At 40.9% G+C, this 17976-nt stretch overlaps 1 protein-coding gene across 1 annotated transcript in view; it reads right to left on the bottom strand.

Moving 5' to 3' along the window:
* Window positions 1-17976, bottom strand: part of LOC124165876 (zinc transporter foi) — a 77438-nt gene that overhangs the window by 29330 nt on the left and 30132 nt on the right. Inside the window, exon 2 of the mRNA XM_046543413.1 lies at window positions 735-1134. The gene's annotated coding sequence lies outside the window, so the exon portion shown is untranslated. The remainder of the gene's footprint in view (window positions 1-734; window positions 1135-17976) is intronic.

Below are 17976 nucleotides of genomic sequence, written 5' to 3'. Positions count from 1 at the left end.
CACGGTCGTTTTCACTTCGTCATCATCGGAATGGTGCTGACCTGCCAGATGATTCTTTAAGTGCATAAACAAATAGTAGTCGCTCAGCGCTAGATCAGGACTGTATGAAGGGTGGTTTAATTGTTCCCAGCCAAAAGAAGTGATAAGGTCTTGTGTTCGATTTGCTGTGTGTGGACGGGCATTATCGTGGAGCATAACGACACCTGCACTCAGCATGCCACACCTTTTGTTTTGAATAGCGCGGCGCAGTTTTTGTAAAGTCGCACAGTATGCTGTTGCATTGATTGTGTCGCCGCAAGTCAAAAAATCGACCAGCAACACACCCTTAATGGCGGGACAGCGCCATTCCGATGATGACGAAGTGAAAACGACTGTGAAGCAGCGGTTGTCTAATCAGGCGGCAAGCTTCTTTGACGATGGCATACAAAAGCTGATCCCAAGACACGATAAATTCCTCAATAGTAATGGGAATTATGTACAAAAGTAAAGTATGGCCTTTCAAGTGAATAAATTATTTTTGAAAAAAATTACTTGTTGTTTTTTTATGTCAAAACAGTACTTACATACTTTAAAAACATGCCTCGTAGTACTGTTCATATTGTTGTTAATTAAGGGTGATCTATGATTTCAGTAGCTTTGCCTCTCACTTTTAGTAGAGCAATTATGATTGTAATCTCAAAATTTTGATATATTCTGGTGAAGTTTGATAACTAAATTTATTAATTAATAAATACCTTCACTCAAATGCCCTCATAGTCATCACCATAACTCGAAGCTAAAACACTTCGATACTGGCTCACACACTTCACAATCAGCTGATGCGGTTCAGTTCAGTTCTTGAACACATAGAGACTTTTTTTGGTACCTCAACAACTAGCCTGGATATGAAAATGTCATGCTCCTAATCACATGACATTGGAAATGAAGACCAACGCGACCACATTGAGTGAATTGGGTAGTAGATGGCCACGGTCCATGCTGTGCATCTCAGAGTTCCCTTGAGGTCATTAAAAATACACTCAAACCACAACAAAACTCCATTGTCAAGTTCCAACTATTCATGACAGAACTTTGATCTTTCCTTATGCAGCTGCGTGCCATCCCTTGGATATTTACAAATTGCTTCTAAATTTCCTGAAAAGAAACCAGAGAACATTAATGAATGTGTAAATTCTAAAGGTATAAATTAATAAATTAAATACAAGCAAATCGTATATTGCAACCGTTTATCATATAAAGCAACTTGTTCTGATTGACAGCTTCATTCACACAGCATTGCACAGTCTAAACTGTTGTTGATTAAAACAATTACAAAGAAATATCAATTTATAGGTGCACTGATGAAGGATTTCCACAATCAGGGGTTGTTTTTATGGTGATCAAGTTCACATAAACTACAAGAACGAAACCACTGATGACAAGGATACATTCTCATTGTGATGTTTTAGGCTGCATTGAGAAACCATTTCCATGAGAACAATTTTTAATAGTGCTTTTATATCATTATTAACATTTTACACATGAAAGCAAATTACTGAAATTTTCCAAAACTATTCTAGACTTCATTTACAAGCACATGCAGAAATGATTTTTTTTAAGAAAATGATGCTTAGAGTTGTATTTACCACATTAAGTTAACAATTCCTACCATAAGAAGAGAATTGACTTCTGGTATATGTATAGGTGTTTCTTCCATTAAATTTTAAACTTAAGTCACACTAAATACTGTATCTACATGTATTAGATCTGATTGCTAACTCTTTCTGCCCAATGAAATACTACGGGTACCATCCTTAAGTAGATAATAAATGAAGCAGGGATGGCCAATACCTCTTTTACAACACTTTCTGAATTAAAAAAAAAAATTCTTCACTTTAAAATGAATTCCACTCAAAGTTTTACACAGAAATGCTAGAAAATAATGAGAAAATTGCCAATTTTTATCGCATACTACATATCAGGCAGTCACAATAGTCTCACATTTTCAAATAAAATATTTTAAGCATGAATCCATTTTCAAATCAGTGGCACACACACAAAAATTGATATGCAAAGAAGTGGACAGTAAATACATTTCAAGGAACATTTACAGAAACCACCACTAATAAAAAAATAACGAAATCTTGTCATGTACAGCTCAAAATCAGGGATCAAGCAAACTCACTTTTTCACTAACTCATGTTTGACTGCCTACGTATGTGCTATTCAATTTCACGGTTTCTTCGAGGAATACCTATTCATAGGAATTCATTTCAATTAGGTAAAATAAATGGTATAAGTAGGGCTCCTTGATTTTCGCGACCGTAAATTTTGAAATTTTTCGCGAATTTTGGCACACTAAGTTTTTATGCGAATTTTAACGTTTTTGACTGGTTTGCGATTTTCTTTTCCTTTTTTGTTTCTTTGAAAGTATTTTTGATCATTTCGCTACTTTTTAAATTTAAAACAGCCAAAAAGCGCTTGTTTTTTTATCCTAGAATAAAATTGCAGCCGGGAATTTAAACCACGGACTCACGACGCCGCCGGATTGCCTCACCCCAAAAACTCATCCGAAGTGTTATCGTCGCTACGCCGCCAATAAGTTCTTTTTCCCAACCAATTAACCATCGCTTGTCCCGACAAGTGTCGTGAAGAAGAGCTCGCAAAGCGGCCGATAGTAGGTTGAAGTCACGGATGCGCTAGGCCGCGAATCGCATTGGAGCCCGCCGCTACGTAAACCTCCCTGACTGCGTGAGCGATTCGGTAGGGCACCCAAGTTTTTGCTTTTATACCTCATAGCAACAAGCCCCTAGCACAAAGGATTAACTCAGCAGCAACGAGTGCCAGGGCAAGAATCGCCCTCAAAGAATGTTCCGAAAAATAACTCCGCCCTCGTAGCGAACGCGTTCAGAGCCGTGGCTAATACTGTTGCGCTCTGGTAGCCCACGATAACCCCCGACTGCGTCCGAACAAGGAGGTATGATGGCATATTTGGAATCAACTGCACACGTGCTGCGACATGTTTCAACTAACAATAAGATCAAGTATTTTAATTAAGTTTGAAGTTTTCACTAATATATGTCTGTCGATGTCATCATTTAAGCATCATTATTGCTTATTACCTAGTGATCAGTATTCCCTCCTCCGATACGTGTTGCTTAAGAGCATTTGACTCGATTAAAGTTTATTTTTGTTCTTGGAAGAGGATATGTTTTACTTGGTGATTTTTTTACCGCCTTTATCGCAAAATAGGTCTTTTTACCGACTTTATATACAGAATTTCGGTCCATTTTTATACCGCCAAGTGAAGCTTTTATTTACCATAATCTAGGAGCCCTAGGTATAAGTAATAGATATTCATCCAGAAAACCTTAACCTAAAAAATGTCCATCCCACCAATGCAATCTTGCTTTCCACTATCTACGCCACTGCTAGGATTTAAACCCAGGCCTATGGTGCACTTGAGTTTGACCACGCCAACCTGATGCGTGCTAGACAGATGAGAGGCAGTTCGGATAAAAATGGAGGGCAGCCGGTAGGGTGCTCAGGATTTTATGCAATTTATGGTTTTAGGAAGACCATACGGTAATAAAAAATTACTTAAAAATAGATTTAAAAAATCATAGAAAAATGTCCAGCAGTGATTCACTACATGCGAGAATTACAGCAATATCCACTTCTCAAAAAGGGTCGTTATACACAATCAAAGTCGAGAGTATATTGCCAAAGTCTAAATATATAAATGAGTTAGATCGAAACTTAACGAAGTGTCTTTTATAGCAAATAAATAAGGTATTACTGTCATGAGTGTTTCGCTGTTTCTTGCACTCATTGAGGGAGAATCTTTCATTGAGTGTAGGAATCGTGCACAACAGTGAGAAAACAATAGCGAATGATAGATCTCCCATTCTCAAGGCTAATCAGTGGTTGAGAAGTGGAGAAATGATCGGTGCGAGTGTGACATAATTAACTAGTCCATCTCTCATATCCATTGGGGTAGCCAAGAGTTTCGCTCGGGTTTGGGGGGTCCAAAACCAGGGTGGAACATTTTAGAAAAACAGGGTGTTGAGCAGAGGGTTTTAAACTGATTTTTACACTTTTCATTATCAAAAAACTTCTTTTGACGAAAAATCTTCCTAAATTCATAATTTTCAATGTTTTGTTTTATTTTATGAAGGAAAGAAATTGCATTTTTACACGCTACGCCAGTGCTCTCATCAATTTGTCTCATAGCTTGAAAAGCTGGCAATAGATGAAAAACGGAAAAATAAGTCTCGTTATATTTCCAACTTTATCACAACCAGTAAACAACAAATTGGTGAACTAGCACTTAGTGAAAAATGGCATGGTACTCTACTTTTTCCGGATGACCTGTGTCCATTCCCCCTTACTGATTGGTGACCCTTGCCTTGCCACGTGGATAGGCGAGAGGGAATAGGGTAGTTTCCTTCATCAAAGAAAACGAAATGCATTGATAGCTATTCGTTACCCACCATTAGTGTATTCATAATATGCAAATTATTTGGTTTTAGAAATAAACGGTTTAGACGAATGGCAAGGGTCAATTTTATCCTCATTAGAAAAAGGCCAGATTGGCGCCCATGCGATTCCACTCCACGTGACGTAACAAGGACCTAGTTTCTACACAAGAGGATAGGAGTTTTACATCGTCTGAGACAACCAATGGATGCATGAGGCACAGACTTCAGGGAAACATCTCTTAATAATCACCTATTGAGACTGCCTATGGTCGGAAAGTTTCCTTCGTTTGATAAGGTGTTAATAATCCTTATTTAAGCCAAGCGCTACCAGCTAGCAGGGTACTCTGCTACCTACTAGCATCCTGCGTCGTATCAGCGCTTTAAGCTTCGCCCCAAGGTCACCTCACTTGCGGCAGCGGATACCAGAAATACGTCACACGGACTTTTCCCATCATTCCTACTTAGCCGTCGCGTTTTCGCGCGCTTGAAAACATTCTCTTTTCGTTTAATCGCGAAATATATATATATAGTCATTCGAAAATCTAAGAGCGTGAAATGCGTACTCCGTGAGTAATAATCTTTCGATTTAGGTGATAAAAAATAATAGGAAACCACCCTATTGGAGAGCGCGAGCACGTTGGGCCAAAGATGTCGTTTGAGAGGGCTTTCGGTTGGAGGTGGGAAGTTAAGCGGATGTGGCAGCGCGGGGGTCCCTCCCACTGAATGGGGGCGCGTCACACGGAGGGCGAGGTTTATTTCGGAGCGCGGTGGGGGAGGCGGAGAGAGCCAGCGGAGTAAGTTAGTCGCCGCGAGAGTGTCACTTTTTCTCATCCCGACAACAATGATCACGTCGTCGAGAGTAAACAAACGAAACTGACCCATTAGACTGAAACCGGTGAAACCACACGTCTTCGAAAAATACGCCAATATTTTCACGGAAATGGGAAAATTTTGGCGAATTAGAGCCTGAAATACGGAGTATCAATCCTGAGCCCGACACGTCTATTCCTTCGAGAGTTCTAACGTTAATGGGAATAACATTTTCATTCCAAAGAAACCGCAACAATGCCATCGAAGGAACGGGGCGGCGGAACGAAGCGACGGCACAGGACGGGGGCTGTGGAAGGTCACGTGCTATCTCACATTTTCACTCCCGACCGCACATGCGCACTAGCCTAATCCCAGTCTCCCTGGAAAAAAACACGGCTGGAACGAAAGTCGAAACTTGAACATAACATCTAAATTTTAAAGTGTGCTGCGATTAGGGTTAAAATCGCTTTCGGGAGCCGTGCGCTCTGATTGGGTGAAAAGCGGTGCCAGCGCCCGACTTTTCCACCATCATCCATCTGAAGCTATCGCTCAAAAGGGGCGGAAAATAAAAACGATCGCGTCATTCACCGTGATAGGAGGAGGTGGTTGGAAGGTGGAGAGGAAGATAACTAAGAATAGGTAGCGAGGGCGGAGACAAAGAAGAGGACCACGATTAACAAGCAGACAGGTGGAATACACACACATGCGGGTCGTCGGCGCGCTCCGAAAAGTTTCCCATACCGATTAGGCTTCAGTTGTCTTAAAAACGGCCCATTTGTCTGGTCCAATTTTACGGTAGCCTGAGGCCTTGACAAACTGGAAATTATGTTATGCATTTTATTTCAATATTTCAGAAGTTAAAATATGCATTCGGTAAATTTAATATAAGTAGTAACCTAATATCATGATTATAACCCTTACATCTAAAATAATTAAAATATTTATACCTTTTCAATCTTCAATTTGTCTCACTATAGTCCTACCGACGGAAATAACAGATGCATATTTTGCTGACTTTTTGCAAGTAGTGGACGATAGGTCCCAGAATTTTAATCGTAATTTCGCGAAACAAGGCACACGCTCAAGTCCCTCTTTCATCCACGACGATACAAACTGAATCAGATGTGATTTTATTCATTTTGTCACCCCGGAGGGCTCAGCTACAATGCTTGCTGAGTTCATGATATCGCTCATATTACGAGACAAATGCCTCGAAGCCGAGCGAGGCTAATATTTTTGCATTGGTCGAAAGATGATATCCCTTTCTTTCAAACGAGGCCAACTTCATAAAATTCCAAGCGAAGTCACATTTCGCTCCAACTCCACACCGGCAAGTAGGTGGGACGTTTGCGACAATGGCTGGGATTTTCCCCCACCGTCCGTAGTGGCAGACAAGATTGAAAAGGTGGTACACAGTCTCTTTCAAAATCTGGTCCCTACGGCCAGCGCGAGCAACTACATGTTCGTGTGCAACCATAGCCAGCCAGCACTATGCCGGTATATTCTCTTAGCTGAATATCAACAGCATTATGATGAAAAACATAGAAGGAGAAGTTCACGAGTAACAAAATGTGCTGTATTTATAATTGCACCAACCTGTGTGAGACAAAAGCTATCTCTCTGTATAGATTCCCCAAAACCCCTAATTTGAGAAAGAAGTGGGTGCACGTCTTGAGAATGGGCAAGAGTTAGCTAGCTCACTTAAGAACAAATTAGAATGAGTCATACAGAAATATACGAAGGGCATTACAACGTCAATGTATTATTTAATACCTCCTGTAAAGATGTTCGCATAAGTATGGGAGTGCCAGAGGAGGGGATGCAGACAGAAGGAAGGTTGATCAAATTTGTAATAACTATCAATGAATTTTCAGCTATCCAATAAGCCAGGAAAGATAGGGTTTGGGAAATAATTAGAATCGTGACAAGTGAGAACGATGTGAAGCGGCTATGAGCAAGAAAAAACTCGTAGTAGTATTCCAAAACCCAGCATTCCGGATTCCCTTCCAGATGCCAATGGCAGGAATCGACCTCATAACATCGAGATTGGTAGATAGCCGTGCTATCCACTACACCACTACTTCATTCATTAGAGGACATGCTCTTTTATGAGAATACTCCGGTCAGTCTCTTTCCTATTATTTTCGATGAAGCGTTCACGAGCATAAGAACCGAAACAGCAAGTTTTCTCAGGCAATCCAACGCATTTATGTGCTCAGAATAGCAGCACTCCCACGATAACACAATACGCTTGCCAGACAAAAGCTTCGCGGTTCATTCAAATTCAAACCCACTTTTAATCCCATCTATTGAATTACGCAGAACGACAAGACGAGTGAAACAACACACAGGTTGTATGCCAAGCATTTGAATATCAACTAAACTAATTCGGATCATAATCATAGCATAATAATGATGTATAGCTGTAATTAAATCACGAGTCGTTCCCTCATCACCTCTTTCGCCAAGTCGCTAGTGCGACTTCACTGTCGTCGCTTGTGCGACTTCACTGTCGTCGCTAGCGAAATTCGCACGTGGCGAATGTTTACATTCGCTATGTGCTCGCTAGACAGAACGAGAATAACTTATTCGCCGCCAGAGGGACGAATCGGAGCTTTTCTGGCGAATGAGCTAGCGAATGAAAGTGAGAATACGAATTCAGTCACCGTTCGCCAATCTTTTCGACAAATCGCGTTGGCTATAACCAGAAAGAACCAGAATCAGGCCCCAGGTTGCCGTTCGGTCAAAGATGCGTTTCACCTCGAAACAAACAAGGGAAAGCACTAGCGCCCACAGCTGGACAGCAATGACTCAGGTGGACAACGCGTTTAAATCGACGTGGACCGTGTGTCCGAATACTTTTTGCGGGCGAAAGTTCTGTATATTCGTCTATTGGACTCAATTTATAGCAAATTAGCAACAAATTTTCCTTCCTTCAACATGTATACATTTACAAGAACAGCAAATGATAATAACATATTCATGTTGAATCCGAAGAACAAGTGCAACGGAGTCAAAATAGTAACAGTGGCTGGAAACAAGTGCTGTGCGAATACTTTTTGCACCCACTGTATTTTTATGAACCATTGAACATTGACAGTAAAACAACTTTGTATTGCGTTGAAATTTGTGGAAAATTGCACTAGATAGGTAATATTCTAATATGGACGAATTCCACTCCATCCCGCCAGACTATTACGATTCTACGCATCGTCAAGTCAAATCACACGAAATAAAACCGAAAGATATAATTATTAAAAGTGGCACAGCCCACGTGCCCTCGCCAGCACACTGGCGGCCCCGCATTCACGATTCGAACGTGACGTCGCGTGCTTCGTAGACGGGGGAACGACGCGGCAATGCAATGCAATGCATCGGGTCGTGCGGAGACGAACAAGGGCGAGCCATTTCACACGCGTGCAAGCAACATACTTTGCATAGAGACATTACAGAGGCGATTCATTCCAATCACGCGCCAGCTAGTTAGTTAGCCAGCAAGAAGTCGGCGACACTACTTTCCAATGGCGAGGATACGGAAGAGAAACTTTTCTCTTCCACGATGAAACACCATTTTCAGGAAAAATGGAAAATATCCTATTCCTCTTTATCAGGATTTGGCCATGCAGACCGGCCAATTGTTTTTAGTGTTTTCTAAATGTAGGTATTGTGGGAAGACATTTCATAATACCTTTGTCAGAATAGAGGAGGTGGTCAGTGGCGCAGGGTCAGGGGGTTTAGGGGTCAACCCCCCCCCTCCCAGAGCTCAGGGAAATATTTAATTTTTACCCATTTTACTTAATTGGATTGATATTACCAATATAATAGTGTAAGGATGAATAAAATATCCCTTAGAAATCCGTAAAACTCACCATTTTGAACAGTTTATCTTAAAATTCTGCAATTTATTAATGTCGCACCAAACTCTTATCCTGGTGGGTATTCCATACCCCCCCAGCCTTAATTCCTAGCTGCGCCCCTGGAGGTGGTGACGCAGGATCCAACAGGTGGCAGCGTTGCTAGTAATTAAAGAGACATTTGGAGATGGCGAGAATCAAAGTGTTTCCCTTGGTGACTCGCAAGTGTATTGAAGCGCTCGAAAACAACCACTTGAGGGCTGCATTTACATGATTACGGATCAGTGCGAGGGAAGAGAGATGGTTAATGTCCGTCCCAAAGGAGACTCGAATTTGAACGAAAAGCATACCCTTAAAGCTATTTTCATGATATTGGTACCATCACTTGCAATATTGCGCGTTGATTAATATGGGAGAAATTTTCCCCTACGAGTAAAATATAGATATTAGTACGTGGACTAAAAAAGTTCTGGTTTTTTTAAGCCTTCCTAAGTTAACCTCACCTAGGCTGTTGGCTGAAGTAAAACGCCCATGACTACTTTACCAACTTTATTTATGTCATTATTATGCCAATTCATTTAGGGATTAAGGATCTTTTGGCATTCATTTTAAATTTCATACGTCTCTCTAAAAGAGAACAATTGCTATGGTATTTCCCATGAAACTTTTCTACGCAACGGTTGCCCGAACGAGGTGCATTTTGACATGTTGTCATTGGCTAGCCACCCGTATCTTTGTACACACATTATCGATTGTCTACAAACATGCGCTGATCAATTACGATTATGCAACTCGTGACAAGGAAAATTCAAGCTCTTCCTCGGCACTGAGGGAAAGGCGGTGCGTGCAAACGAAGGACTTGTGTGGCCGGCTGTTCTTCGGATAGGTGACCATCACCTGGCGTAAAATTTATAAATTATTAAAAAATATCAAGAAAGGAGTTAATGAGAAATGGAAGGCGAGAGAGAATGATGAGAAAGATTGTCGTCTGGATAAAGGTCCTTTTAACGCTACAATCGCTCAAATGAATTTCGAATTCGAAGGCGTCAGTACTTAGAACCGCAGCCTCCGAGATGTAAGCACAGGCTCCCCCGGAACATCCTCCCCCAATATTTTTAGACAGCGTACGCGTAGCTCGGGAAATGCGCTTACACCCGTGGTATTTATTCTCAATAAAGCCTAAATTGTATATCTTGTCTTACGCATCATTTTATCTGCTAATTTAGTATCATTTACGATATTTATGCACCAGCAAAAGCATTAGTATTACTCATTACGGCATTTCAGGCAATTACTGCCAGGTAACAATAAAACAGTTTCCTCGCTTCCTACATGGTAGTCTTATGGCGGAGTTTGAGAAACGTAAACGCTAAAATATACAGGGTTAACTTTGATGGGCACTTCTCTTTTAAATTGCTATTGCTTGTGGACAAAATGACCAGACAAATGGTACATAAAAGTCATTCCGATCGGCGTGTTTATTCAAACGACATGCAAATATATTGGATAAAATCACCTGAAGCGCTTTATCAAAGATCAGTAGCGATTATTTGATGACTACGATAATTATTATGTCTATTTACAGTGCCGACAAACCAAATAGTATCACCCCAAAAAACGTTACGCGCCAAATATTTTGCAGTATCCCATAATAAACGCATACATAAAAACAGTGCTTCTGATTTAAAAAAAAGATAACAATCGAAATTCGGATTTTCCAGCCTATGCATCATCAAGGCTACGATACTAACGATGAGACCTCGGTCCAGGTTCGCTTAGTAATATGATAGTAGGCAGTTCATTTTCAACTATCAGTTGCAACCAACTAGAGAGAGGAAGTAATGATTTAAGGAAATACCTAATGGGCGGATGCCGTGTGTTCCTCAGAACTTAATAGACCTATTTTTCACCCGCTGACTTTATCGGAAGAGCCAAGAGTAGGTGTCAAGGTTAAAAATAACGCCAGACAAGATAGAGAACTAGAAGTCTACGTTCGTCCGATTGTCAACAATTTAAATTACTGGGATGTAGGCCTTAGAATGCAAATTTTGCATTTAAGGCGGCTGCTTGGTATGCCTAAGCTGCTGCAGTTCACACAACCACAGCATAGTGAAGTTTGCGCCCTTTTACTTTATACTATTAATATTTTGGAGACATTTGCTAACCAAGAATTTTAAAAGTCAGAATCAGTTGACTAAATACAAACAAAGCAGTCCAGCCGCATGCATTTCAGCCAGGAATTACTGCTTTGTGGAAAATACTTGACTGGAGATTAGATACCAAAGAGAACTCCTACTCCTAAGCGAAACGTCAGCAAAACCATTTGTAAACTTGTATAATAGATGTACAGGTTAAAAGCACCTTCGAAATTTCGCACCAACTTTTCACATAATTGAAAAAATATATGACTTAACTAATAGAGTCTTCCACTTTCACAGTTTTTATCTTCGCCATCAACTGATAAAGCCTCAAAATTTAAAACAATTCATGAACACAGTAAATCCACATCAAATGCACCAAGCCTCATTTCTATAGCTCGAAATTTAGGAGGGGAAAAGCAAATTGGATACAGAATGAATGACAGACACCCTACAAAATAATGTTCTTAATTTTAATATCCAGAAAATTTGTAGAAACAGATGAAGAGAATATGTGATGAATTAATTAAACGAAAGTTCCTGATTATGGATTCAAACCTAAGGTAAGATAGGCAATATTTCGACATAAATAAGCTTCAAATCGCTTAATATCACTTATTTTATATATCTTTTGACTTTGGTGATTTAAATTTGGCTTTAGTAAATGTTTACGTCTTCATCGGAATGAGCCTATTCACCACGACATCCCTTTAACGTCTATTGAAACCGAGGCATATGCTATAAACAATTATTTCGGCGCCACCTGGTGAAATTGCTTCGTTTGAAATGAAAAAAATTTAAAATTTCACAAAAAACATCATGGTAGACGAAACCGGTCATCACAAATTTTTTCGTTAAAGAAGATGAAAAAAGAGTGACAGGCATTGTGAGAAGAGAGAGGTGAGCCATTATTCGTCTCGCTGATTCAGAACGGCGGCGATTCTTTCGATTGTTACGCGCGACGGTACGCGGTGACCCATCTTTCCCCGTGCTTTCCACGCTTCATCGGACGACAACACGAAATGGAGAGAAATCGCAAAAGACGAAAGAGCGATCAACTCGCTGGCTCACTCATTCCACCAGACGCTTGACTGATGCCGCCACCTGGATCTGTCTCGAAAACTACACGCAGCACTGCAACGCGAGCGTGGAGTGATCTAATCATTACAAAATATTTGCGATAACTTATTTTCACTCGCGAGTAATGGCACAGAATATTTATGGTATCGATAGATTACGTCATAAGGAACAAGAAGATTCGGCCGGCATTCCTAATCGCAGCTCCAGTGAAAATCGGATCGTTCTGCCGTAGGCGACGCGAGTGGCGACTTTCGTATTTACACGCGCGGTTGGTAACGTAATAGCGCACCTAGTGGCCGCCGACTGGACTATACCAATAACACCCGGGTGAATCAGGGAAACTGACATCTCGGGACAAAAATTAAGCGGGTATTTAAAACAAGATCTCCATAAAAGAGAGCCATCAAATGAAAAACTAATAGCATATATAGCAGTGAACCTCGCATTCTCCAAACGGTTTAAGATGGCAGCTTTCATTTTATAATTAGCCTACATCTGCTGAGCTAATTTTCCATTAAGTACTTAAATAAATAGTTAGCTAATCGATCCGTCTCCTTGTCCTTCATGCATTACTGCATCATTCCTACGAATGCAATGAAATTTGGGAAGTTGTTGAGTACACTCCTACGACGGTTTCAACCAAAGTACATTTATCCTACGATAGTAGACGCACATGTACACGAAAAAAATTCGATTTACAATACAATGTAAGTAATTGACACTTTAATTCGTGGATGGTATGAGTTGTCCACAATAAAATTTACTTCGGCAAGTAGGACACTTAGTCTTTGGCGTCGTGACTTACTATTTATTTCATCAAGAGTTCCACCTATTTCAATTCCCATTATCTTTCGAGTAACTATTATTTCCATTATTCGATAGCTTGCAAGCAGCGTCCACAGTTATGCCTCACAAAGGATATCGATATATCTACATCTTAAGCACAGGGATAAAATCGCTGCATGTTTGTGGACTAAATTCTTAGCGATCACATTGACAAATGTACGTGGCCAGCTCACGCGTAGGAAAACCTTCAGTCAGAAAAACAAACATCATCATCTACCCGCAAGCACTCTAACAAATAACTATAATGAAAACGATGACGACACTTTCAAATTATTTCATTTGGCAATGAATAAGTTTTTTTAAATGACAGCGAAAATTGAAATGAAAAGGCATAACGAGCTTCAGAAGCAGACGAGCTACGGGAACCAATTAAGGATAAAAGACGTAAGGAGTATTTCTTTTCTGCTTTGATTAAGCAATGATAATATCAATCTTTAATTCAATAACCTCCGTAGAGGATGGGCGGGCCTTGTCTTCCCAATCAATCGTTCCTTGCGAGAGGATCAAGCGATACGTACCTGAGCCCTGCAACACTCGACGCGTCGCGGCATTCAAGAGGAAAGAAAAGACGACGTCTGCGGGCACAATGAAGACGATGACGAGAAGGCAGGAGAGGAAGCATCAGCGCTAATGGCCACGCAATGATCTACAGTTGCTCAATGCTACCGAATGCACACTAGACGCAGATGCCATTAGTGCGCCCGCCCTATTCTGTGTCCACGAACAGGTCGCAACTGAGGCAGATAAGAGAGAAAGCAGTGTTGTTCACTACTCGATTTCCATCGGGCCAAATTCCCCACCGATGCTCACGGGCCTCAAACGGATGGAGGGCACCAGGAAGAGTATACATTTACATACTGCCGCCTCGATGGGCGCGTGTCAGGGGGTGTTAAGACACCAGGCGATTACTAAAAAAGAGAAGGAAATGCCCGTACTCAGTCCCTCGCATAGCATTAATCGAAGACGTTCATTGCTCGGGGGCAAAACGAATTCCTACAAATATCCTTTCGATAAATACCTCTCTTAATTTGTCGTTACTGTCGGACTTTGAAATATAGGAGTTCGAAGATGATGTTTTCCGTTAGCCTTGAAACATATCCATTCTTAATCGATCAAGCAATGTAAGCCTAGCGCGAAGTCTCCGAGTACCTAGCGGCTCCCAACCCAATTCGTTCAACATCCGTGTAACGCTTCTTGTGCGCCCGTATCAGTTTTTGACGAATCGTGCTGCTTTCCTTTGTATTTAATTGAGTCCACGGGTTAAGTCTTTCTCCGCCGGATGCTCTGTACTCGTTGCATATCCACGATGTGGCCGGACGAGTGCTAAATAGCCACTCTCTTTTACTTTTTCATCCGAAAGTCTTCCCGCAACACGAATCGACGAATCTTATCTCCTCCAGGGCTCTGCCGCTTTTAGTTCTTGGTGTGTCGCCCACGAAACTTATGAAGTCATCGCAGATCCGCGACTTCATCTGTCAACTGAACGCAACACCAAGCACAACGTACACATGGGTACAGTTGGACGACCTAGGCAAGAAATTTACCGTCAGAGTGACCTAAGGTACCTATAGAGTATAGATGTGGAGGGGCCACCCGTGTCAACTGATACACGATCATAACCAGAGATGGTAGCGAGCCAAAAACTGTAACCGGACTCAGTTACAGCAACTTTTAAAGATTTGCAATCAGTTACAAGTACCAACCAGTTGCAATTTCAAAAAGTAACTTGCTACGGTTACTTTCCGTAAAACCCCTTGAAAACTGCCTACGAGATTCATGACTGAGGACCCATAGAATGTTTCCTTAAAATACAAGTTTAACATATCGACTTTGGTTGGTACCTCAACAGAGTCTCGCGCGTAGGAATACACTTTTTCACTAAAAGTTTTTGCCATACGCTATTAGATACAGTCCTAACGTCAAAGTAACTATTATTTTCAAAAAGCAACACACGTAACAATTACATAAAAATATACGTGAAATGTAATCGTTACCGGGAAGTGAGTTACTTTTACCCAGTTACTGATCATAACGTACGTTAAAGGCTGCTCCAGCTGCAAGAGGAGAGGCGAACGCAGGATTGGAGGGAGTGCGGTGGCTGATACCCAACAGAAACATTTTGAAAATTCCGAAGAAACGACGACGGGGCTTTTAAGGGAACCCGCCATGTGATTCGTACTTTGTATTCCTAGGGGAAGTCAGCGGAACAAGAACATAAGAACAAGAATAATATTATAAATTTAAAAACAACGTTTTTTTCGCCAACTAAAAAGAAGAAAATTAATTACTCTGTCCATATCCTAGTCTCGATATGAATTGTTACTTAAATGGTGCAAACTTTATGACAATCATTACGACCAAACCGAAAAACGTTGGGTGTCTAAAAATCTAAAGTAAAACCTTGCACCTACAAGCAACCCCGAATTTTAAATCGTTTTTTCGAGCGTGCGGTCCACTCCGGTTCTGGCCGGCGCGCCGGCGGTGGAGATTAGGCCGTTTTCACACGTACCGGCAAAACCGGTGCCGTTACCGGCACCGGCGCCGGATGCAATGCAATCAAATGGAAGCCTACACACGTAGTCCGGTCCGGCATCATTGCCGGCGCCGTCACCGGCACCTTCGAGTGAAGCCGGCGATGAACTCGGCAAATCGGAAGCCGGCGCCGGCACCGGTTGTCGATTACAACGTTTCTTTACGTAAGCTTGCCCACGTAGTTTTATTTTGCCGGTGCCGGAAGGGAGATGGTTTTCAGTCGTGCCGTTGCTCACGTCTTTGATAGTTCTGTAATCACTCTCATTTGTGGCTCTGTTTTGTTCCCGAAAATCCACATTTTTAAATATTATATAACAACCCTGATCGAAGTACTAAGTAGAGAGTAAGCCTTCCCTGTGGGACAAGGTTGCAGATTGCATTAAAGACTAGCTGAAACAACAATAAGCATGGGGAGAAGCGTGGAAATTTTAAGAAGATGATTTGTTTATTGATGAGAAATGATAACGTAAAGTGGGGAAGTCAATATTTTATAATGTACTTATATAATATTCAGGACTTATATATAATATTTTATTCCTTTTCCATGACAAAGCCCACTCAGGACCTACAAGTAGCCTGCTAAACGATCTCTTATGGTGACTGCTGTACTTGTCGGTCGGCAACATGGAAACCTGTTTACTTCATGCAATAACTGGGAAATGTATAATGTACATTTCTTCAGATCTGCGCTCATCTTTCAGTCACCCTGCATTATGAAGAATAACTCATGCCTTCAAGATGTCATTCGCGAATTGCTTCGACATATAACAGGGTCTATGGAAAATTGTCCATTTATTTCACGGAAAACCGAATGCACATTTATCGTTTCTTCGTGTTCGGCACAAACATCAATTGAAAACCCGCTTTTTTCCGAAAGATTGCGTCCTGCATATGGTCGCATCATTTTCTGACAGCGAAAATTCTTCACCAATAACATGTAGAAATGGAAAATCTTCGCTACTAGTAGCGTTTCAGGGGAAGCGGGGGTGGAATATTCAATTTCTTGCTGACCATCAACTTCAAACAAAGTGGTAGATTGAAAAACGGATGAGTCGCCTTCTTTTCTACAGGCCCCTAACGCCAATACGTAACGATATACGTAAATATGTAGTCTGAATCGGCTACTGCCATCATTAGAATGGAAAAGTAGACCTTGTCGATAAGGTTCATTGAGCCACCACGAGAAAATCTCATTACTAGTTCGTGCTTCCCATCGACCGCACCCATGCATTTGGGGAAGAGAGCGGCCTTTTTAAATCCATTTGCTATTTCTCGCTATTTCCCTTCTGCCGGTTGAGGAAAAAATTCAGATTTTAGCAAATACCACATGGCATTGCATAAGAAACGTACAGATCTACTTATTGTGCTTATTCCCAGCCTTTAGTTACATGTTTTGCATTTCATGATTAATATCAAGTTTCATATCCGTTTCCCCATCACTGTTCATTCTTTGAAAGAGTAACTAATTCAACTCTATACTAATTTATATATTTCCACTAACCTCTGAGTCACGGTTGGTCATAATTAAAATTCGCGCAAATCTTTCTTAAAACCCCGTAGGTGTTATAATAATACTGATTGTATTTATCCCTCGATATCGTTGACTAATAGCTCTACGATCCTACGACCAAGAAGTGTTTCTTTGTAAAATTTCGTAATGTGGTGCAGCTAGCGTTGGTAAAGTGCAGCAAGTTTAATTAATTGAATATGAAACAGTTTCTTTTCAATAAACCATATGCTCTTGGATAAATATTGCCTGTTATTTTTCAACACGAACATATTAGCTAAACTATGGGTTGACGAGGTACCTTTGTCGATCACAGGAGATAGTTACATTTACAACTTTTAATCTTACTGAATCCTAAGATCGCTCGTTACGCGCTTGTCCTTTTATATCCTCGAATATATTACTATTTTTCGCCGGCCTCCAACACTATCGCTGCTAAAATCGCAATGGAATGTAATTTTTCGTCCTTTTTACGAAATGGCAGAATCGCATAAATTAATTAGTAAAATCACAAGGGAAGAGATCTGGTCAAAGTAATACGAAGAAATATACGTACCATGAAAACTTAAAATGTTTAACGGCAGTATGTCAAAAAGATGATACAGTATAAAGTCTAGAGGGGTCACAGGAGAAGGTATCATATACTGAGGGACATTGAAGTAAAAATATAGGCACATGATGAGGAATCTTATGACCGGGGCAAAGCCTGCCACTCACGGAAAAAAACTCAGGTGCCGAGAAGACGTAGA

Source organism: Ischnura elegans, chromosome 9, assembly GCF_921293095.1.
Source record: "Ischnura elegans chromosome 9, ioIscEleg1.1, whole genome shotgun sequence".
NCBI classification, from domain to species: domain Eukaryota; kingdom Metazoa; phylum Arthropoda; class Insecta; order Odonata; family Coenagrionidae; genus Ischnura; species Ischnura elegans.
This window is presented reverse-complemented; position numbering and strand designations above follow the sequence as displayed.